The sequence below is a fragment of the Pinus tabuliformis genome, chromosome 2_2 (assembly GCF_031772625.1).
Source record: "Pinus tabuliformis cultivar Carrire ecotype Pingquan chromosome 2_2, CPIR1, whole genome shotgun sequence".
Classification (NCBI taxonomy): domain Eukaryota; kingdom Viridiplantae; phylum Streptophyta; class Pinopsida; order Pinales; family Pinaceae; genus Pinus; species Pinus tabuliformis.
In genome coordinates, this window is record NC_142300.1 from 1,188,537,022 (window position 1) to 1,188,562,337 (window position 25,316).

A 25,316-nucleotide genomic window follows, 5' to 3' on the forward strand; every position below is an offset into this window, starting at 1 on the left:
CAGATTGTGACCAGTCGCTGTTATATTCATGGTGCTGACATTCAATGTATTTGGACATGTTAATGTTAATCATAAAAGTAGCGCAGGAATTTAGACAGTCCTGCAGTGAATTTTTTTTAGGTAACAGCTATAACCAAAATTTCTTTCACCATACTGAAATTTATGTTTTTTTCTTTTTTTCTTAAACCATTATGGACTCTTTAAACTACCCATTTATGAACCAATATGCGGGTGTCAACCCTGAACACAATCCACGGTCCCCACCACAATGGTAAACCGACTGCCCATAGAATTCTAAATCTACTGGTCATCTTACGTCCTCCCTGACGTGCAGAAAGTTATAAATCGTCGTCTCGGGTCTCCTTTATCCAAATATGTGAACATCCCTAACGCAGTATTTGTTGCAGAAATTCTGAACATTTCTGACGCAGTATTTGTTGCAGAAACCCCCGAACATCCCTAACGAAATATTTGTTGCAGAAATCCATCAGGAAACCCTGCTCAGCTGCCTTTATTTCTGAACCGCAACGCTGATTTCATTTGGTAACCGTGATTCGTATCTCACTCTCGTTCCGAAAACGTGGAAATTTCAGAATTGGTTCACTATTTGTCATTGATTTGGTAGAATCCTCTAACATGGTCTTCTGGTACTGCGCTGATAACGTATAGGATGCCAGAATGAGTTCTGTGGGCAAGATTTAATGAACTAATGGATTAGGGAAATTCCTTTAACTCAAGATTTTGGATGCATATCTTCCTGAACTTCGCTTTGATGTCTGATTTAGCAGATTGGTCTGTGGATTATTGTGTAGCGTATAACAATGAGCTGGTATTCCAGGCAGGCAGGTTCCCTTGGCCATCGCGGGGTATGTGGCTGTTAACCTATTTCTATTTCAATTTATTTCAGCCCTATCATGCCAAATGAGTTCTTAGTCATGGACTGCGATATCACTTCTGGTTTAAATTTGATTGAAGTGTGAATTATTTTTTCGGTGCGAAGTTTGTAAATTTGGTAGGATTTTTTGATTTTGTAGGTTTATTATTCACTTATTAGAGAGAATAGGACTAGATGAGAATTCAAGATTTCTGCTTCCGTGAAATTTCATTTCAAGATTTTTTTGGTTCCGTGAAACTTCATTCCAAGCACATCCTATTTTGAACTACTCCAAATAAATAAATAAACAGCATAAACGGTATAAATTATTTTTCATAACATAGTGAATATATTCCAGCTTTTTGGTGCAATTTTTTAAACTATGTTAATAAAAATTGTAACTAAAAATGGTTAAATTATATTCAAATGCTATAATTTTTTAAATAACACGGAAATGTCTTAAAAAAATAATTTCGGCAGGTTAGATTGAAAGAACTAAAGTCAAACTATTAGACACTTTTTCATTTTGCAGTTTTCTCCCTTAACAAACTAATAATTTATTAGGTTTAAATTGGTATAAGCTGTTTTTTTAGTTTTTTGGTTGGTATTTGTATTTATTTAATTATTTATATATATGGATGGAGATGGTAATTGAGATCTTAAGTGCAATAATTTTGCATGTTTATTTCGCAGTTAATAAATTAATATTTTATTAGGTTTAAATTGGTATAAGTTGTTTTGCATGTTTATTTCGCAGTTAATAAATTAATATTTTATTAGGTTTAAATTGGTATAAGTTGTTTTTTGGGTAGTTTTTCTGGTTGGTATATATGTGAGTGTGTGTGGTGATTGAGATCTTAAGTGTAATAATTTAGTCGGGTTAGATTGAAAGAACTAATTAAATTATAGAGTCTTTTTCATTTTGTAGTTTTTTAGTTAATAAATTAATATCTTATTATGTTTAAATTTGTCTAAATTGTATTTTGGATAGTTTTTCTTGTTAGTATTTTTATTACTTTAATTATATTGAAATACATGTGTATAGGTAGGTGATTGAAATCTTTAATGCAAAAAGTGTTGATTAACATTTTATTTGAAATGTGAATTGGTATATTTAAAATGGGTATAAAGTGAAAGATTTATAATTATTGTATGTATATATTATAAATAAGGTAATAAAGATTGTATTGAATATAAATAGTATTGAATTTTGAGGATTTATATTTATTTGATTAATTAAAATTATTAAAATAAATGATAAATTTTAAATATTTTGTATTTTTGTATTTTTATTAAAATTTGATAATATAATTTTATATTAGAGAAAATTTTAACTTTATTTATATAAATTTAATAATAATTCACAGTAAATTTATTATACAAATAGGAAAACATTTATCACACAAATAATAAATTTAAACATTTGATAGTAAATGTTCACATAAATAGTGAATTTATTAAATATTTAATTGTGAAAGTTGATATATGATTGAATTTATTTTTTAAACATTTGATAGTAAATGTTCACATAAATAGTGAATTTATTAAATATTTAATTGTGAAAGTTGATATATGATTGAATTTATTATATATTTTATTAAATATTTAATTTTGAAGATTGATATATGAATGAATTTATTAAATATTTAATTATGAAAATTGATATATGATTAAATTTATTATATACTTTATTAAATATTTAATTTTAAAGGTTGATATATGAATGAATTTATTATATACTTGATAATGACAGTTCTACACTTTAGCTTTACTTTTGGAATTCAAATCGATGGTGAATTTATTAAATATTTGATAGTGAACGTTGATACATGCTTGACTAGCCAAAATTATCTCAAACAAGGTACTTTATCCTTTCCTTCCGAGTCCACACAAATGTCACATTTATTAAATATTAGAATTTGGAAAAGGTGTCTTGAGCTTCAGAGTTAGGACACTTGAGCTTAGCAACTTTTGGGTGCTTATAAACCCTGTCTTTAGATGGGTTAAAGGATAAGTTTGCTGCATTTGGGATTGCACTGTTGGTTCATTGTATTGTATTGTTGCAATGCAGAGAAATTTTGAACCCAAAGGTGAAGGTTCTGGTGACAAATCGGGGAAACAACAGCGAGTCGCGCTGGTCATAGGTGTAACAGGAATTGTGGGCAATAGCTTGGCAGAAATTTTGCCTATACCTGACATTCCGAGTGGACCTTGGAAAATTTATGGAGTTGCTAGGAGGTCTAAGCCTGATTGGTCGCCAGATACTCCAGTACAATACATTCAATGCGATGTTCTGGATAGAGAACTCACTCTAGAAAAAATTTCACCATTGAAAGATGTAACCCATCTCTTCTGGGTTGTTTGGGTGAGCAGAGAAACAGAGGAGAAAAACTGTGAGGACAATGGAAGAATGTTGAATAATGTGTTAGATGCACTCCTACCCAATGCAGAGAATTTACAGCACATCTGTCTTCAGACAGGGGCAAAACACTACTTGGGTCCTTTTGATGCAATGGCCAGGAAAAACAATTTTCAGGCACACGAGGCACCTTATCATGAAGAGCTTCCTAGGTTATCTGTGCCCAATTTTTATCACACTCTGGAGGATATTGTTTTTGAGGCTGCCAAGAAGAAAAAAGGATTAACATGGTCCATTCACCGTCCCACAATTATATTTGGCTTTTCTCCTTGGAGCTTAATGAATGTTGTAGGCACACTCTGTGTTTATGCTGCCATTTGCAAACATGAGGGGCTGCCTTTCAAATACCCAGGCAACAGAATTACATGGGAACAGTTTACGGATGTATCTGATGCAGATTTGATTGCAGAGCAAGAAATTTGGGCTGCCACAGACCCTTATGCCAAGAACCAGGCTTTTAATTGTAGTAATGGAGATGTGTTTAAATGGAAACGCCTATGGGGAATCATAGCAGAAAAATTTGATCTGGAGCCATTACCATACCAGGGTGAAGGATTTAGTCTGGCTGAGACTATGAAAGACAAAGGTCTAGTTTGGGATGCAATTGTCAGAGAAAATAAGCTGCACCCAACAAAAATTAAGTGGGAAATTGGTGGTTTGCAGATTTGACATTAAATCTTCCCCAGGAAACGGTACATAGCATGAATAAGAGTAAAGAGTATGGTTTCTTTGGGTTTCGAAATACAGAAACTTCTCTCGCATATTGGATAGACAAAATGAAGGTATCTCATGTTGTTCCTTAAACGTGATCCATCTTTATGTCTCTAAGTAGAACCAAGCAGAGGAGTTTCATTTAGAGGTTGTGTTTGTGATTCAGGACTATATTCTGAATCAGTTGGAGGTGTCGATAATATCAGAGCATAGTTATAGTGCGATGTGTATTTTGTGATGTCCAAGTATAGTTTCTGAAACTAGGTTTTTGAAAATTGCTTGATGTTTGATGATGTGTGATTTTGCAATGGACTCAAATAAAGAGCTGGAACTCCATCCTAGAATTTCCTACAATTTAGTTTTGGTGTTAAAAATCAAGTATCAACAAATCTCAATCTTACAGCATCGGGTATGTATATCATTCTGATCTTTATACGTGGTGTATGCTGTAATTATTGAACAACTAAAGCAAGTTCAGGCTGAGGGATTGTCATGTCCCCACCCTGTTAATTGGGGCACCAAGTTGCAGTAGCAGTATCATTGAATGCCTGTCACAATATTGTATAACAGAAATTATTAGTTTTGGCTGCAGCTCAACTTATTTACTCTTTGTATCTTTAAAACAAATTAAATGGAAAACCCATGGTTTTGGTCTTCCTGTTACACTATATGGTTGATCACCAGCTTCTGTTTTGAATATTATTATTTTTTAGCATAGAATAAAGCAATCCGGAGGTGGAAATAGTTCTTTGACTGGCCTGAGTTTCTTCCTTGTTTAATGATCCAATGTAGACATTCGTAGTACTCTGCAACTTAAATGATGTTGTAGATCAGAACCAGATAGTTATGTAAACATAAATTCTGCTTTAATTCTTTGACTGTAAACAGAAGCTTGAGTTACTTCCCTATTTTATTATCCAATGTAGACATTCATAGTACTTCTCGGCAATTTTAATGATTTAGTGGATCATACCCAGTTTATTATGTAAACATAAATTCTGATCAAACGCAGCGACCGTGTTACCAATTTCAATCTTTGGACTCTCAACTTTGAAAATATAAACTCAGTCCACTGCTCAAAGATCTTCGCCGTGATTGGAAAATTCAGCTCACTCTTCAACATCTTTAAAATTATGTTGTATAGTCAAACATATTATAGCATGAAATTCGAAGCAGGTAGAGAGACTCGCTGCCTTTTAAATTGCAATGATTTTTGAGATTTAACATTAAAATTGGCTTTTGCTTTATAAGCAGCTATTGTTTTAAGAAAGTTAAACATTAAAATTGGCTTTTGCTTTTTAAACGGCTATTGTTTTAAGAAAGTTTTGCTTTTTAAGTTGGTATTGTTTTTTAAAACTTAGTTTTCGCTACTCAGCTTTAAATGCTTTTGCTTTTCATTTTTTAGGAGACAAAAATTTAACTTTATATAATTTTGGTTATAACCTTTTGTAATTGGTAGATAATTTTTTTATATTGTTATTGAAAATAGAATTAATCTAAATCTATAATCCTATTTATTAGGAGATCAAATCCATAGTTAATGTGGATTTATTTTGGTATTCCATAATGAATTTCTGCAAGTTTATATATAGGTTTATCATAACAAATATTATGAAAAAATTTGATCCAGTCAACATAATATTACATTAAACAATGTTTAGAACATCACTACGATTACGCAATAACCAAAATTTACCATTTTCCCCAATCAATGTTACTTAAAATCCAATACATATTTTCAAGGATAAGCTTATGTTATCTAGATTTCCAGGCCCTAAATGTTTTTAGGGCACTAGATCCATTAATACATTAAAAAATGCATATATTCAAAAAAACATTTTAAATAAGAAGTCTAAAATTCTCTATATTAAATTGGACTAAAATTTACTCCAAAAATTACTTTGGAGTATTCAAAAATTAAAATTTCAAAACATCTATGATTATCCATGTCATAATGTATTGGATATTTCTCTAATTGTGAATTGGTTTTTCATTTCACTAAAAAAAATTATTGTGTAATTCTAGTTTTACATTTGACTAAAAGTTATATATATATATATATATATATATATAGTTAATGGATTTCATTGGCTTTGGATTTATTTATTTTATTGCAAAATGATTATTAATTTGTATCCACAAGCTTCTCCACATGTATGTGCTCCATTTAACTTTGGGCAGGATGACCTGTGCATTGGATTTACCCAATGTTTGAAATCCACCACATGAGTCCAACGGTAGGGGGTCATGGTTTTTCAAAAAACTTTTAGGCTTCCTCTCCTCATAAAATCAACCTTAATAGATAATTAGCACAACCATATTACTGAATGTGGTTGATATATGCAAATACACGCTCCATAATTATAACAACTACAGTTAGTCATTGCTTCTTTAATAGATCAATTTTACATTAAAAAGTAGATGGTTGAAACATAACCCATCAATTCTTTAATAGATTACATTAAAAAGTAGATGGTTGAAATATAGCCCATCAACAACATCGTGAAAAGAATTATCACACCTAAAACAACCTAAGTAGATAATATTTCATAATTTTTATGGAAATTAAATTTATATATTACCATTCTTGTAATGTGCTATGTTATATATAATATAAAAATCTTGAATACAATAATCTACACATTATTACATTTCTGAATGTATAAGGTTATATATTTGTTGCAATTTAATATATACTTCTAATAATTTATATGCTAATTAAAATTCTTATTTATATTTGTAAAGGACTTAAAATTATAAATATTGAGTTTAAAATTATGAATATTGAGTTTATGTCCTGCTATGCAATATTCTCTTATTTGTTATTGTATTCATCAAATGCAAAATAGTTATTATATTTAATATCAGTTATGAACTCTAACCTGGTTAGAATTCATTGTGCATTGTAAATTAGTTTAATTCTTTTATTTTTTTCCAAAAATTCGTCTATCTGAGTTTTGATATACTAATCAATACAATCTCGATCTTCAGATTCAAGAATAATTTTCTTTAAAACTTTCTACTTTAACTCATAGTTGAATAGAACTGACTTTGATATTGATACTAAACTCCTCACAGTGTCTTTGATTTTAGAGATGATGACTATGATACATATTGTAAGGAAACATCTAAGTGAATTAAAGTTTGAATCTTCTGATTTTGGATGGACATCGCCTGTCATTGAGGCGCAACAGCACACCTGCTATATTGATTTTTATGTATTCTTTATATTTTCTCAATATAATATATCTGATTTTCACTCTGAAAAAAAAAAGAATTAAAGTTTGAAATTTCATTTTAACACATCATTCTTAACCTCTGCTACGTAGAAATCATTTGGTCTAGAGTGTAATTAGAGAACCTTCTTGAGAGAGGTCATCTGTGTAATTTTGATTTTTTATTTTCATGAAGGAATTATTTGAGCATTTGTCTGTATTTTTTATGTGTTAATTTTATTTTGGTTATTTAGAATTCAGATAGCAAAACAATTTGTCTCATAAATTATTTTTAACCGTGAACATTAAAAATTAATTTATTTCCTTTTCGAATGAAAAATATTCTATTATTGAATTTGTTTTAGTAATTTAAAAAATAAAAAATCTGCAAACCTTCAACGTGATTTGAAAGAGATATCGGTGTAATAATCCTCCTGGATCCCCATTATGCAACATGTCTGTACTGACATGGGTATTAGCCATTATAATTATAGGACGCCAGCTATCATTGCCGATTAAACGATACAAATCTCGCATTAGTACGTCATGAAAATAATTAATTATCCAAATCTCGCATTAATATGTCATGAATAATGAATTATCTAAATCTCGCATTAATTATCTTTGGAATCACTTGGTGTATGCATAATATGACAAAGTTGACTTCTTAATATGTAAGAATCACTAAAAGTTGATTCGCTAATATGTAAGAGCTATTAAATCTTTTATTGCGTCTTTATGGCGAAGTATATGGGGGAGATTTTGTCACTTAATATAACATTACATTAAAATAACGAATATATATATATATATATATATATATATATATATATATATATATGTATATATATATATATATCGGCTAAGATAAGTTGTATATGCTGAAGATATGTGTAACGTTATTATATATGTGTCAGCTAATTGTGCCGAAAGGCGCTCTATAACCCAGTATATGAGGGAGATGTTATCACGTTATGTAACGTTTTATATATATATATATAGATCAGCGAACATATATTGTATAAGCTGAAGATACGTGTAACATTACTATATATGTGTCGGCTAATATATATATATATATATATATATATATATATATATATATATATATCCGGAAAATATGTGTAACGTTACTATATATGTGTTGGCTAATATATATATATATATATATATATATATAGATTGTATATGCTGAAGATATGTGTAACGTTACTATATATGTGTCGGCTAATTGAGTCGAGAGGCACTCTACAACTCAGTTTATGAGGGAAATGTTGTCACGTTATGTAACGTTACATTAAAAAATATTAAAAAAATATAAGGGAGATGTTTGGACCATTGGCGACCCCGCCACCCCAAACTTTTAAATTTTTATTTTTATTTTTATACACATGGTTAAAAATTTTCCACCTGTTCTTAAGGGATATCAGACAAATTAAAGACGCGACAAATTCGTCCATTCTGACCGTCATTTTCCGTGTGCCATGACTCTGCCAAGTTGTTGCCTCGTTAGTAATTGTCACTTGGCCAAGTTTGACTAGAACTTTGACCAGCTATAACTTGATAATAAGAACTCGGATTTGAATGTCGTTTGCACCATTGGAATCAAGGTGACGAACACTACGATCTGGTCTTGGTTTCACTTCCATATGAGGATTTTATTTTTGACATTTTTAAGGTCACTTCTTTTTTTAGATACACTCAAATCATTCCTCCCCACTAATGAGCTTTTTGTCTTCCAAAAACATGCACACATCTTGCACATTGCCTATCCTTGTCAATCCACACTTTCAAGATATACATTCCATGCAAATCTAGTACATTCCTTGGAACCACATACAAATCCACACATGACTCAAAAACCCCATACTTGCCAAGAGTTTATATAACACACTCTTTTTTCAAGTTTACATCATAATAGAAACCAATACCCCAACTATAAAGAAAAGGCCAAAAAAATTATCCTTTCCTTAATAAGCGATCATAGAAAACACATCATCACTTTTACAATTATTCACAACACATGATTTACAAGATGTGGTCATGACAAGCTACTATTTTTAGTAAAACCATCTCTTACTCAATAAAGTGGACCACCATGAATGTGGTGGATTTGTTTTTTGAACATCTTCGCCAACTCGCTTCTTTAACGATGTTTTCTGAGCATGGAGTATCTGACACGTGGCTCTCTAGTGTCCAACCTCGTTGCAATGACTACAATAATTCTTTCTCCTCCAAACTTTTTGGATCGTCTTGGAACGCTTATTCCTGGTGCGCCTCTGATGAGTTCCCGTGGAACCCTCACTATCACTGGAATGTGATGAAGTGCTCTCATCATCTATCGTTGTTTGGTCATTGGTTGTCTTGGAGCATTCCCCAACCTCTTTTTTGACATATTCAAGTCTCGCATAACAAGGCAATTCCTCCACTTTGATGGGATTCACAATGCCTTGGCCATTAATGTGGAGGCCATTTCCTTGATACTCCATTTTCTTCAAAAATTTTGATCCAATTCCTATAGTATGTTTCTCAAAAGCATTGAAATCATCATCATAAAACATGAAATTGAAGAATCATTTTTTACCTCAGGCTTGTTATGTTGCAACTTTTCCAAGGCCTCCTCCTTGGCTTATAACTGATATTGCAACCTAGGTTTCTCCTTCTGTGCTTCTTGAAAGAGTCTCCTTAGTTCAACCTTCTCCGCCTCAATGGTTTGGTTGATTTCTTCGAGTTCTTGGAGCCATGCCGCATTTGGGGCCCTTTTCATTTTTGGCACAATATCTACTGAAATATTTGTCTCATTGCTTGAATCAAAACTCAAGTCAATGGGTCCATCTGTTGTAATACCAAGATCTACAATCTTCATTTCGTCACCTAAGTCTGATCCCAGGTCAATTGGTCCACCGCCTACAAATCTTGCAGTTGTGATCTTCTCATCACCCTTTGATTTAGATTCTTGGTCTTATTGCATGGTTGCAACTATCTTCTACTTCTATTTTTTGTCGTTCCTCTTAGGTCTTAATTCTGGATGCAATTTCCAGCACTTCTCCTCACCATTCCCTTCTTTCTCGTAATGAGTACAAGAGAGCCTTTCTTCTCTTCTTTTAGTTGATGCTGCCCTCTTCGAGCAGTCATCTTTCTCATGCTTCTCCCTGCTTTCAAGATGTACAACCTTCACACTAACTTCATCAAGAGACTTAGGTTCAAATAATAACAATGAATGACACAAATAACTATGCAAAGAGCCAATATATTTCATCAACATCTCAAAAGTGTCTAGTGGAACATTCAATGCTAATGCTTGTTTTCTAAACTCCTTTGTAAAATTCTGAATAGTCTTACCTTTCCTTTTTTTCAAATGTTTCCATTCCATCATGGCCTTCTGTCGTAACCCAATGGGTAAAATTGTCCTCTTAAAGAATAAATGAACTCAGACCAAGATGAAAGACGATTACGACTACTCTTACCACCTTATTGCAGTTTGCCTTCCCACTAGACGAGAGCGGCGCCACTCAATCGAATGGATGCTAGTTGGATCTTGGCTTCATCCTCCTTGATTTGTTGTATGCGGCAATACAATTTAACCTGTCTCATTGAGTTATCTATATTTTCTGTATTAGATTCTCCATTAAATACAAGTAAATTAAATTTGACATCCAACTTGAAAAAGGGCATTTTAGATGCATTCCTCTTATTCTTGTCAGAATGATGAGAAGAGGAAGAAGAAGAACTTTTACTCAAGGATAGAGAGGGAGGGGGCTCTTGTCCTCCACCTTCATGATTTACCGAGGCATGATCATATGGTTCCTTCTTCTTAGGCTTGATTTTCTTCTCATATTCTGTAAATAGCTTGTCAACTTTCTCTGCCATGGTGAAAAAGATCTTGCAATAATTTTGGTTTTCCTCTAATCGAGCTTACTCATCTGCCATGTTTCGTCTTTGTGGTGCATGCCCTGCTTCGGGATCAAAGGATTTAATTTTTTTGTCGCCACATTGGAGCTTGTTCCTGGTTAACATTCACTCATGCAACTCACATCAAGAAGACGTTCTCTGATACCAAACTTGATCCATATCTTTTAACTTAAAGGATGCATACATAATTGCATATAAAAGAGCATATTAACCAAGTAACTTAACACATGATAAAGAAGCAGAAATCATAAAACAACCATGAGATCAAAGGCACACAAATGAGTTGATAATAGAGTTCACCCAGTGTGGGCTACGTCTTCGGGGCTTGCTCCAAGTGGGGAGGTCTTCTTTCATTAAGTGGCAGCAAAGAAATCACTTACAAACAACTTTACAAAAATGACTCTTATACCACCAATTCTGATGATGGCCTAAAATTGGAGACCTCGGTTGGAGAAACAGACAACATAGTTGGATTCCTAGCACGAAAATGTTCAAAATTTACTATAAACTTGTCAAATTCTGACACTGGCACCTCTGACCCTCTAAGGGAATCTTTTCAGCATATGGGCAGATCCTTCGCTCATGGTTCCGCCCTACTCGCTGCTCAAGGTTCTGTTGCGTTCGCCCTCCTCTGGTCTAGTCTGAATGCCAGAAGTGAGAAGGTTTAAGTAAAGATGGGTGGCAGAGCCACCAACATCTGGGTCATTGGCCCATTGGTTGGCAGCGCTGTGTTAAGACAGATGGGTTCCAAAGGTCTCACGGTCCAATCTCTATGGGACATGATTGCGCTAAGAGGCACTCTACAATGCAATATATGAGGGAGATGTTGTCACGTTATGTAACGTTACATTAAAAAATATTAAAAAAATATGAGGAATATGTTGTCACGTTACATTACAAAAAAAATATGAGAAAGATGTTATCACGTAACATAAAGTTACATTAAAACAAAAATATGAGGGAGATGTTGTCACGTAACATAATATTACATTAAAACAAAAATATTAAATTTATATATGTGTGTGTGTGTGTCAGCTAACATATATTGTATATGCTGAAGATATCTGTAATGTTATTATATATGTGTCGGCTAATATATATTGTATATGTTGAATATATGTGTAACATTACTTAAAAAAAAAAAAAACTAATTAAAATAAAATTATTAAATAAAAAAATAGTCTGCTAATATTAACAAATTCAATTTTGAAAACGATATATATACAATTTAAAAAGAGATTGATTAGCTTATTCACGGAATAACAAAGAAAAATAGGTAAAGGAAGTAAATGATTCAATTGGGCATATCCTATAATAATAATGAAGTAAATTTCGCGGCATTCGCATACATTGTAATAATAACGAGGTAAATTTCGTGGCATTCAGGTTTTAGGTTGTGATTTCTGTAATAATAATAATCAGGTAAATTTATATTTCGTTGCGTTCAGGTTTTCGGTTGTGTGATTTCTGTTTAATTTTAAAATTATTTATTTAGGTTGTGATTTTAGTAATAACAATAATGAGGTAAATTTATATTTCGTTGTGTCACATAATATATATGTCTCGCATAATATATATTGTATATGTTGAAGATATGTGTAACATTACTATATATGCATGGGCTACTTTAAAATAAAAATAAAAAAATTAATTAAAACAAAAAAATGTGTTGGCTAATATTAACAAACTCAATTTTGAAAACAATATATGTACGATTTAAAAAGAGATACGAGGTAAATTACCTGACTTTTAGGTTTTCAATTGTGTGATTTCTATAATAATAATGGGGGCAGAGACAAAGGGAGGTGGGAGAGAGAGGAAGGAAAAAGAGAGAGGGGGAGAGAGAGTTGTTGGAAGGGGAAGAAATACAGAGAGAGAAAGGTGGAGAGGGAGTGGCAAGGGAGAGATGGAGAGTTGGTGAGAGAGAGAGAGAGAGAGAGAAGGGGAAGAGATAGAGAGGGAAAGGAAGAGGGAGAGATAGATAGATATATAATATGGGGAGAGAGAGAGAGCGTGGCATGTGTTTAGGGGGTTGAGATAGAGAGACAAATAAGGAGAGATGGAGGGAGGTATAAATATAGATGGCAGGGGGAGAGAGGAAAGAAGAGAAAGTTAGAGAAAGTTAGGGAGAGGCAGGTAGAGTGAGACGAGGGAGAGAGGGAGGGGAAGAGAGAGAAGGAGAGGAGGAGGGAGATAGACACAGAATGGAAGGTGGAGAGAGAAGGAAGAAGAAAGAATCTCACAGAGACAAATATAGACATAGAAGTTAGACCTAGAAAGTCATGCATATTTTATAATTTTACTAAGATAGATGTATTGCTTTCAATGTAGTTGTTGATTTCTAATCATCTTTGATCACATGCACTATATGCATTGATTTCAATGTAGATGTCGATTTATAATTCTATTTAATACCTTACACTAGATGCATTGATTTCAGTGTCGATGTTGATTTCTACTCTTATTTGATTGCTTGCACATGATGGATTGGTTTCAGTGTAGATATTGATTTCTAATCCTATTTGATTGCTTGCACAAGATGTATTGATTTCAATGTAGATGTCGATTTCTAATTATGTTTAATACCTTACACTAGATGCATTGATTTCAGCGTATATGTTGATTTCTACTCATATTTGATTGCTTGCATTAGATGCATTGGTTTCAGTGTAGATATTAATTTCTAATTATATTTGATTTCTTACACATGATGCATTGGTTTAAGTGTAGATATTAATTTCTAATCTTATTTAATCGCTTGCACTAGATGCATTGATTTCAGCGTAGATGTTGATTTATAAGCATATTTAATACCTTACACTAGATGCATTGATTGCAACGTAAATGTTGATTTCTACTCTTATTTGGTTGCTTGCATTAGATGCATTGTTTTCAGTGTCGATATTGATTTCTAATCCTATTTGATTTCTTTCACTAGATGCATTGATTTCAGTATAGATGTTGATTTCTAATCCTATTTGATTGTTTGCACTGCATGCGTTTATTTTAGTGTAGAGGTTGATTTATGATTTGATGCAACAAGATGTACGATGTACATTAATTTCAAAGTAATTAGATTAATAATGTGTATTGATTTCACTGTAAGCACGTCTCTACCTCCTCCATCTATATATCTATCTCCCATTGTCTCTCCTTCTCTATCTCAGCCCCTAAACATACACACTCTCTCTCTATATCTATTTATCTACCTCTCCCTTCCTCCCTTTCCCCTCAATCTCTTTCTATTCCCCTTCTCTCTCTCTTTCTAACATTTCTCTCCCCCCATATATATATATATATATATATATATATATATATATATATATATATATATATATATATATATTCCTCCCTCCCTGTCTTTGCTCTCTCTTCTTCCCTCTCCTCCTTATCTATATCTCTATCTCCCCTTTTATCCCCTTCTCACCCCAAAAACACACACACTGTCTCTCAATGTAAACATATAAAAATTATTCAACATTAGATACAATACTTGAATTTTCATCCTATATAAAATGTTTGCTTACCCCAAATGTTTGCTTCTTGAAACTATAAAATATTTATAATTGGCTACATTCTTATTATTTCCATTTTCCATCATTCAACATTGTTAATTACTTTGCATTCCAGCCCAGTGATAGAAAATAGCTACAATTGAAAATTATTTTGGGTTTAACACTCCATAAGTCATAATGATTGACTTTGGAGAAAACTACTATTAATATTGGAGAGCAACAGAGACAAGGTATGTTGTTTACTACAGTAGATCGAGTTAAATATTTGAATGGTCTATGCTTCCAACTACTCTTTTCATATGATCGATACGAGAAAATGGAAAAACTAATAGGTGTGATAATAGAAACAGTAGAAGAAAATAGTTTCAGATTGATTGCAATGAAGATTGTTTGTAATAGACTATATTCTTAGTATTCACATTTTCTATCTATCAAAATTGTTACATTGACATTTTGCACTCAAAATTTGTATTTCATCATTTTCATCATTCAAGTTACTAATAGTCTCTCTCATCTCAACAAATTGACGTAACTATGCGAATTTTAAATTAAATTGACCAAATTAATATTAGACATATTTAACATATTTAAAGTTATCAAAATAATTAGATGTTTAGAAAATTTTGTATGACAACACATGACTGAAACCAGCGTAAATCCATCTTAACACCGTATCTATCAAGGACAGATAAGGATAAAATCTCTCGAGGTGCAAACCTTTCCTCAAGTTTTGGTCTTGTGATTGTGATGTCCCCACCCTGTTAATTGGAGCAGCAAGTTGCAATAGCAGTATCATTGAATGCTTGTCACAATATTGTATAACAACCATTATTAGTTTTGGCTGCAGCTCAGCATATTTACACACTATATCTTAAAAACAAATTAAATGGAAAAACCATGTTTTTTGGTCTTTCTGTTACACTATATGGTTGATCACCTGCTTCTGTTTTGAATATTATTATTTTTTAGTTTTACCATAGAATAAAGCAATCCGGAGGTGGAAATAATTCGTCTACTGTCAACAGAAGCCTGAGTTTCTTCCCTGTTTAATGATCCAATGTAGACATTTATAGTACTTCTCTGCAACTTTAATGATGTTGTAGATCAGACCCGGATGATTATATAAAAATAAACTCTGTTTAGTTCTTTGGCAGTAAACAGAAGCCTGATTTTATTCCCTATTTTATGATCCAATGTAAACATTCATAGTACTTCTCTGCAACTTTAATGATTTAGTAGATCATAACCAGTTGATTATGTAAATATAAATTCTGATCAAACGCAGGGATAGTTTCACCAATTTCAATCTTTGGATTCTCCACTTTCAAAATATCAACTCAGCCCACTGTTCACAGTTCTTCGCGATGATCCGAAAACTTAGCTTATCGTTCAAGATCTTCAAACATGTCATAGCATGAAATTAAGGCAAGTGGAGAGGAAGTTAACAGAAAGTCCCCAGCACCACTCCCCTACACTTGTTGACTTTAAATTAAAATGATTTCTGAGTTTTAACATTAAAATTAGTTTTTTCTTTTCGAGTGGGTATTGTTTTTTAACGCTCAGTTTTTTTAGGTTTAACATTAAAATTGGCTTTTGCTTTTTAAGTGGGTATTGTTTTTTAAAACTTAGTGTTCCCTATTCACTTTTAAATGCTTTCGCTTTTCATTTTTCGAGAGATATGGACGATAAAAAAAATTGAAGAAATATTTAGGTTAACTTCACACAATTTTAGTTATAACATTTTGTAATTGGGTAGATAATTTTTTCATATTATCATTGAAAAAAATCTAGTCTAAAAATCTTTAAAATCTTGATTTATTAAGAGGGATTAAGTTTATTATTTTGTAAGTTTATAAAAATGGTTATTATAATAAATACTAGGAAAAATAGTATGTCTTTACCACCATTGGTAAATACATTAAGTAAATAACTCAAACTTATCTGAATAATTAGTATTTTTTAATTTTATTTTTATTTTAAATAATTTGACTGAGTCAATATAATATTACATTACACAATGTTTACAACATCACTACCACACTGGGATGTAGAGTTACTAATAACCATACTTTATTTGAAAATAGCTTAGTCTAGATAATTGCTGAAATTATTAGTTTGTAGCCATTTTCCCCAATCAATTTTACTTGGTTTTGCATTTGACTAAAAATTAAACTATATTGTATTATTATTATTATTATTATTTAATTTTAAGGTCATGGCCAAGCCAGACACCAAATTGGTGTATGAGACCCCCTTGTTTGTGGGACAAGGGACCCATCTCTGCCCATTGATTTGACTACTAAGTCTATGAAGGCATTTATATGTTACCCTCTTTTGGTTTTGACCCTGTGACCTCTTAGGAGGAAACACATGCTCTTTACTATTAAACCCACTAAAAGTTCAATTATATTATGTAAAGTAAAATTATATTATTTATCTTATTGCATAATGATTATTAATTTGTACCCACAAGCTTGGACTCCATCCAACCTTGGGCATGGTGAGCTGTCCATTGGATTCACCCAATGTTTGAAATCCACCACACGAGTCCAACAATAGGGAGCCATGGTTTTTTGAAGAACTTTAAGTCTTCATCTCCTCATAAAATCAACCTTAATAAATAATTAGCACAACCACATTAATAAATGTAATTGATATATGTAAATACACCCTCCACAATTGTAACAATTACAATTAGTAACTTGTTTTTTAGTAGATTAATTTTACATTAAAAATAGATGGTTGAAACATAACCCATCAACAACATTATAAGAAAAATTATCACACCTCAAACAAACTAATAGTAAATGATAATCCATAATTTTTATGGGAATTAAATTTGTATATTACCATTTTTGTAATGTGATATGTAATATAAAAATCTTTAATACAATAATCTACTATCTTGTTTTGTTGAAGATCGGCATAACTATGTGTTTATCATTATAGTATTATGATGTACTGATTTTTATCATAATGAAATGATAGTAATCTAGCTTTTTTTGTGCTGAAAATCTACACATTATTGCATTTCTAAATATATAAGATTAGATAAATACGTATATTGTTGCAATTTAATATATATTTCTAATAACTTATATGCTATTAAAAATTCCTATTTATATTTTTAAACAACTTAAAATTACGAGCTTGAAATAAATTTAAGTCATAGTATGCAATATTCTTTTATGTGTTATTGGACTCATTGAATTTAAAATAGTTAGTTATATTTAATATCAGTTACGAACTCTAACCTAGTTAGAATTCATTATACGTCGCAAATTAGTTTTTTTTTTTTTCAGAAGAAAAAAGCATAATATATTCATATAAAAAGAGATTACATGATGCAAAAAGCAAGAAGCATATGCAATAACGTGGACCGAGCCACATACAAATCTGTATAAACAGATCACCAAATATAGCCCCGAAAGACCAAATATGCCCAGAAACATGGCAAACACATCTATAAGGTGCAGAAAAGGCACCAAAGCACAAAGCAGATAAGCAACGGAAGACAGCGCAAGATCTGACCGCCCAATACAATAAGGAGAGGCACGAAATGAGGAAGAGAGCAGCACAAGAAGCCACTCCTTCCCCGCCCCCTCAAACTCTCCACTCGAAATCAGACGAGAAACAAGATCAGTGCCACAATCAACCGCATCTGCCGGCAGAAAATACCAACGGAAAAATCCATAGAAGCGGCACGAAACAGAGCAAAGCCCATTGTTCCCTCAACGCTCCAAAGGATATTCCGCGGCCAGAACAACCCTAACTGCCGCCGAGAAGGTGAAGACCCATCGGAGCAGAGGCGAGAACCGGGGGCAGAGGCGGCATGGGAAGCCACCTCGCCCCCGCTCGGAGAAGACTAAGAGATCAGAAGAAGAAAAGAAGCCTGTAGGACGAAACCGCTCTGCTAGCCTCTCGCCGCCCTACTCAGGGGAGCCCGCTCCTCACGACCCGCTCCTGCTCCTCCCGGATCTCCTGCACCTCCCGGATCTCCTGCTCGCTGCACCTGCTCCTGCTCGCTGCTCCTGATCCTATTCCCTTTCGCTCCCCTGCGCCTGCCGGATCCCCTGTTCCTGTTCCTCTCAGTTCGCCCGCTCCAACTCCTGCTCCTGCTCCTGTTCCTCTCGCTCCTGCTCCTGTTCCTGCTCCCTTACACCTGCGCACAAAACCTCCCCTCCAAAAAATTCTCGAATGATCCCTCGCTCCGACCGCTCCTCCCTCGCTCCGTCCGCTCCTCCTGCTCCTGCCAAAAACCCCAAAGCCCTCAGATCTTACCGCAGATGCTCCTCCTCCTTCGCTCTGGATTCTCGAAACAGCGTCGAAGCACCGTCGCTCCTTCCGCTCCCCCCGCTCCTGCCAAAAGCCCCAGGTTCGATCCTCTATCAGCGCAGGCTCGTCCTCCCGCTCCTGCCAAAAAACCCAAAAGCCCTCAGACCGCAGGCTCCTCCTCCTTCGCACCTGTAAGCTCCTCCTCCCGCTCCTCCCTCGCTCCGTCCGCTCCTCCCGCTCTGGTCTGCCGACAGTCCGTCCGCTTCTCCCTCGCTTCGTCCGCTCCTCCCCATATATTAATCAAAGGAACAACATCGCAAATTAGTTTAACTCCTTTATTTTTGCCAAAACTGTGTTTATCGGAGTTTTGATGTACTGATCAATACAATCTGGATCTCCTGACCCAAGAATAGATTTCATTAAAATTTAGTATTTTTAAATCAGAGTCATAGTTGAATGTAACTTTCTTTGATACTATGATTACCTCCTCGTAATAGTGAGTCGGGGTCTAATTATATTGGTAATTAATAGTAGTCTGTAATCACTTATTGTTTTCGAATGGTAGGTCTCGTAATGAAAATTACTCTAACCTTATGGTTACATAGGGTCTTGTTATATGATTATTCATACTGCAAAATAAATGCGTTCTATTTAGTTGTTCTATGGTTAAAAATTATTTGTTTGAGTTTCACAATCTTATTGAAAATGGTGGTTAATTTTATGTGTCGTGATAATAATAATAATAAAGCTATATTTTATATTTTGAATTTTGAGAGATCATTTAAATGTGGATTTTAGAGATGATTATTATGATATATTTTGTAAGAAATTATTTAATTGAATTAGAAGTTTCAAATTTAATTTTAATATATCATATTTAACCTTTGTTATTACTGAGCTAAGAAGTTTATTCTATAGCCCAAGTATGATGTGTAATGTTGTTCGTCTCTCATCAAAGTAGAAATTTTGTTCATGTGGGTCAAAATAAAAAAATAAAAAAAAATCTAAAAAAGATAACTATACAAAACAATTAAATAATATGGGCACGTGTTAGATCCGTATTTAAGATGGATGTACGGTTTGTAAAACTCATCTAGTCTAAGGTGTAATTAGAGAAGGTTCTCGAGAGAAAGCATCTTTATAATTTGGATTTTCCATTTTTAAGAAAAAATTATTCAAACATCTTTTGGTGTCTTTTATTTGTTAACTCTATTTTTGTTATTCAAGAATTAGATGACAAAACAATCTATTCCATAAACTTACTTTTAACCTAATCTTGCAAATAAAAAAATATTCTCTTATCATTAAATTTGTTTCATTAATTTAAAAAAAAAATAAAAAAAATCTACAAACCTACAGGGTGAGTTGAAATAGGTATGGATGTAATAATCTTGCTCAATCCCCATTATGCAACATGTTCGCACTGACCTGGGCATGACCCATTATAATTATAAGACGCGAGCTATCATTGGCAATTAAACAATTAAAATTTCCCATTAATTATCCATCCATAGCCTATGTCATGAAAATAATTAATTATCCACATCTAGCATTATTTATCCAATCGTGACCTATGTCATGAAAATACTTAATTATCCTCATCCGCCAAAGCTGGGAAGTGGGTTTGGGTCAATGCCAAACAATATTGGGGCATTTTAAAATGAAGAATATCTCGTCTAAAAAGGGAGCAAACAAGGAAGAAACGGTCTAAAAAGAAAAGTACTCGAGCCCTTCACAAAAAGCACTCAAACAAGTCTCCTCTACAATCACGCGGCAACAAAAGGTCCAGAGGAAAAGTCATTGATGATTCTGCCTTATATAGTCCCACATCCACAACTCTCACCTGGTCATCTGATCTTTATGTGAAAGAATTGTTAAATGCAAAACAAAGGTTGGAGGTTTTAGAAGCTAAAGGGCAGGAAAGAGATCATAAAATTCATATAATAATAGTTCAGAATAAGGCTTTAGCAAAAAGCAATAAAGTTTTAAAAGAACAAGTGGCATTGCTACAGGAAGCTCTCCTGATAGGGAAGACAGAATGGCAACGCATGAAGGCAGATGTGCAAAACATAAAGAAATATGTAGTGGAAAGTACAGAGGTGGTGAATGTGAAATCATCCCAGGATAAAGGGAAAATGATTGCCCAAATAAACAATCATGAAGAGAATGCAAGAGAAGAAACGAAAGGAGATTCCACCAAAGTTTCCAAAACTTGGGCTCAAGTTATTATTAATTCTTCTAATAAGGAAGGAGAAGCAAATATTCAGGTTGAAAACATGCAAGATAGTGAAGGCAAGGAAATACAAAATAGGGCAGCAAACATAGTTATTAAAGGGGTAAAAGGCTATGGGAAAAATGAATGTACTCTTGACCTTGCAAGAGACTTCTTGAAAGACAAGTTGCTATGGCAAGGACAAATATGCCAAGCATGGAGGGTGGGTAAGTTTAACGGGGAGAGAGCCAGGCCCATAAAAGTCATTATGCCTAGCTTGCGTGATAAATATATCATTCTAAGCAAGAAACATCTCTTGAGGGGTTCTCGTTTTTTCCTAGAAGAAGATTTAACTGTAAAACAACAGGAGGAAAGAAGGGAGGAAATTTTAAAGGTTAGGGCAGCAAGAGAGCATGGATTTTAAAGGCGAAGCTGTGATAGCGCAATTTGCACCTCCTTCCAAAACAAAGCAGCAAGATGGTAATAAACAAGAGGCAACAAACTCTTCAACAGGAAATCAGAAAGCAAGGTCAGTATGGGAAAGCAAGGACACAGACTCAAATGAGAGTCTTGCATGTCAAAATAAATAGAAATCAAGTCATACCCAGGTTTGCTTAAGATTAGTTTGTTGGAACTGCAGAGGTTACCCATGGAGACGAGGACCTGGATTAGGGCCTATTGTGGAAGATAGAGACATAATATACCTTATAGAAACACATGAGCATGAAGGGTGCAAGACACCTCTGTTTGAAGGATACTAGAAGATGGCAGTGTGGAACAAGGTAGTAGGGAATGGAAAAGGGCACGAGGGTATCATGGTTTTAGTAAGGGAGAAAGAAGGTCATCTCATTTAGTTAGAAAAAGAAGACTCAAATAAGCAATTCATTTGGTTTAAAATCTCAAAAAATGGAAACCACATCAGAATTGCAGCATGTTATTTTGCGCTGAAGGTTTCAAAATTCTACAAAGGTAGAGGGCTTGACCACAAAGATCCATTTTCAGCCTTAAAATCAGATATTGCAACATATTTGCAGCTAGGTGAAGTCCTTATATTGGGTGATTTCAATGCTAGGACTACAAGTGAAAAAACTAGCGTTCTTTGTTGTAAAGATGATTGTGACCCTATTTGGCTTACAGAAGAAAGTAATCATCAATGGGAAAGAATTTCAAAGGACAAGGGTTGCAATCTCTTTGGTGAACATTTGCTTACCCTATGTGGGGCCTTTGATTTAGTCATTTGTAATGGCTTGACTAGATGGGCAAAGCCCGGTAATTTCACTTGCAATACTTACAATGGGGCAAGTGTGGTAGATTATGCAATTTTCTCGCATGGTTTGTGTGAGAAAATGGAGGAAGTTTTGATTGGAGATCAGCTATGGGACTTGAAATCAGATCACAAGCCAATTTATTTATGTTTCTATTGGATTGGAAAGAAACAATTAAAGTAAAAAATTCAGCATGTCCAACAAAATCTCCCACAGGGCAGAATTCTTTTGACCCCAGAAAATTGTCATACCTTCAAAATAACACCAGAGAGGCTCTTCGAGAAGGAGAAAATTACAATTCACAGCCTTCATAGTCATGAATTAACACATTTAATTCAATGTGCACTTGCAAAGTGCAAAAGAGCAAAAATTAAGAAGTCTTAAACAAATTGCTTTCCGTTTAATGCTTGGTTTGACAAGGAATGCAAAAAGGCAAGGAGAATGTGGCAATAGTCAAACAAGGATAACATAAAGCTCAAAGATTACAAGCAGTTATTAAGAAAGAAAACGGCTGATTTCATGGTTTCAAGGAGGGAAGAACTAATCTTCCTTGGGAAAAATAATCCCAAATTATTTTGGAAGGAGCTCCAACCGAAAAATATACAAATTGGAAATAATATTACAGCTTTCAAATGGTTTGACTATACAAGACAACTCTATGAGTAGGTTCCCAAATTTGACCCTCCCCCCTTGGTCAACACTGATACAGATCTCTTCACGATACAAGAGGTAGAGATGGGTATCAAGAAGTTAGGTGTTGGAAAAGAAAAAAACTTAGTTAAACTCCAAGCAGAATATCTAAAGGGGGGCTCAAAGATTCTTGCACCTCACATTACAAAAATCGTCAACAACATCATACAACAAGGACTCCCCACAGATTGGAGAACTAGTCTGGCAATACCTCTTTTTAAGAGCGGTAACATCAATAATCCCTCCAATTATAGGACCATCATGATAAACCCTTTGTTTGCAAAGCTATTTGGAAGCATGCTGGAAAACAAAATTAGCGAGTGGGTAGAAGAAAGAGATAAGCGTGCTAAAGGGAAAGCAAGTTTTAGACCTAAACATTCCACAATTGATCATTGTATAACTTTAAGGCACATCATTGAAAAAGTTTGGGAGAAAAAGGAAGAAGTCTTTTGTTGCTTTGTTGATTTCAGAAAAGCATTTGACTCGGTTCCTAGGGATAAGATTTGGCACAAAATGGAGGAACTTGGGGTTCCTAAACATTTGAGAGCAACTGTGCATAGGCTGTATGAAGAGGTGAAAGTCAAAATTAGAACTTCAGCAGGCATTTTTGAAAGTTTTAGAAGCGATATCAGGGTCAAGCAAGGTTGCCCACTGTCTCCTACCCTTTTTGGTTTATATATCGACAAGCTTGAGGAGTGGTTAAATTCGCAAGGGGGTGATAGTATCTATTTGGGCAAGTTTGTTATAAGACTTCTTTTGTATGTAGATGACCTTATTCTGATTGCTAAATCGAATCTTGGTTTGCAAGAGAACTTACTATCCCTTGAGAATTTTTGTAAAAGTGTGGGGATGCAATTCAATATCAACAAAATGAAAGTAGTGGTCTTCTCTAGGAAAAGAAAACATAACTAGCATAAGTTCTACTTTGAAGGCAACATTCTAGAAGAAGTTGCGGATTACAAATATGTTGGAATTGACTTCAACAAAAATCTAAGTTCTAATGGTTGTAGAAAGAAAAGAACTTTGGGGGGTTGGAAAGCATTTTATGCTTTTCAAAATAGGTGTAGAGAGGCAGAGTTATGGGACTGGAAAACCACTCAAACTCTTTTTGGGCTTCTAGTGATTCTGGTGATTCTCTATGGTTGTGAACTATGGGCCAGCAGTACATCCGACATGCAGTGGAGACAAATTGAGAAAATTCAAAAGCGTTTGATTACAAACAAATTTAAGATTAAAAGTGCAATTCCTTATGATATCTTGTTAAGTGAAACAGGGACTACTCCTATTGAAGCAATTGTTATGGTGCAAGTCATAAGGTATTTTAAAAAATTGAGCAAATGGAAGAGGGTAGATGGCCTAAGGTTGTATTTAATTATAGATTGTGCAAGAGAAAAAAAACTTGGATGCAACAAAATTAAAAAATGGTTTAGTAAATGGGGTATTTTCTTGAACACGTGTCCCATAAATAGCAAAGAGATGAAATCTTTTGTTATGGAAAAGTTCCACAAACGTACTTGATATAAGGAGCTAGGAAGAAAGAAAAATTACTATATTGAAGTGTTTAATCCACTCATAGTCATCAACCAAAAGCATACATAGAGGCCAATATCTCTTGGAGAGCCAAAATTATTATTTCTCAGTTAAGGACTAATTCTCATCAACTCTGTTGTGAAATAGGGCGCTAGAAAAGACCAAAGGAAGTGTGGGAGGAAAGAGTATGCATTTTTTGTTCTTCCGGAAAAGTGGAAACAGAAAAACATTTCATTTTAGAATGTGAGGCCTTCAAAGACAACAGGGAAAGTTATGCAGATATGCTGGTAGCTAGCTCTTGGGATAATCTATTTAGCGCGGGGCTTGTCAAAAAGCTGGGAGCATTTGTTTTGAAGCTTCACAAAAAAAGGGCTGAATACATCAAGCAGATGAAGAAGAAATCTGTCCCATAGGCTATCTTTAACCTCGTGGATGTTAAAATAATTTCTTTCTTTCTTTCTTTCCAAATCTAGCATTAATTATCTTTAGGAACCACCTGTCGTATGCATACTACGACAAAGTTGACTTCTAAGATGTTGTATCCATAATCAGAGCCACTAAATCCTTCTATGAATTAATCTTCAAGCCAAAACATCCTTCTATGAATTAGTCTTCAAGCCAAAACTAAGTCACAGAGTTATTTTTGTAAACTAGGTTTTATTATTAAATTATAGGTGTAGTTTAATTTAATGGTTTTT

General features: G+C 33.7%; 1 pseudogene across 1 annotated transcript; it reads left to right on the top strand.

Annotated features, from left to right (window-relative positions):
• Positions 1 to 361: 361 nt before the first annotated feature.
• On the top strand, positions 362 to 4,667 carry LOC149197737 ((S)-8-oxocitronellyl enol synthase CYC2-like; annotated as a pseudogene). Its single transcript, XR_016254782.1, has 3 exons — positions 362 to 543; positions 789 to 866; positions 2,946 to 4,667. The product of XR_016254782.1 is annotated as a (S)-8-oxocitronellyl enol synthase CYC2-like (transcript).
• Positions 4,668 to 25,316: the final 20,649 nt, after the last annotated feature.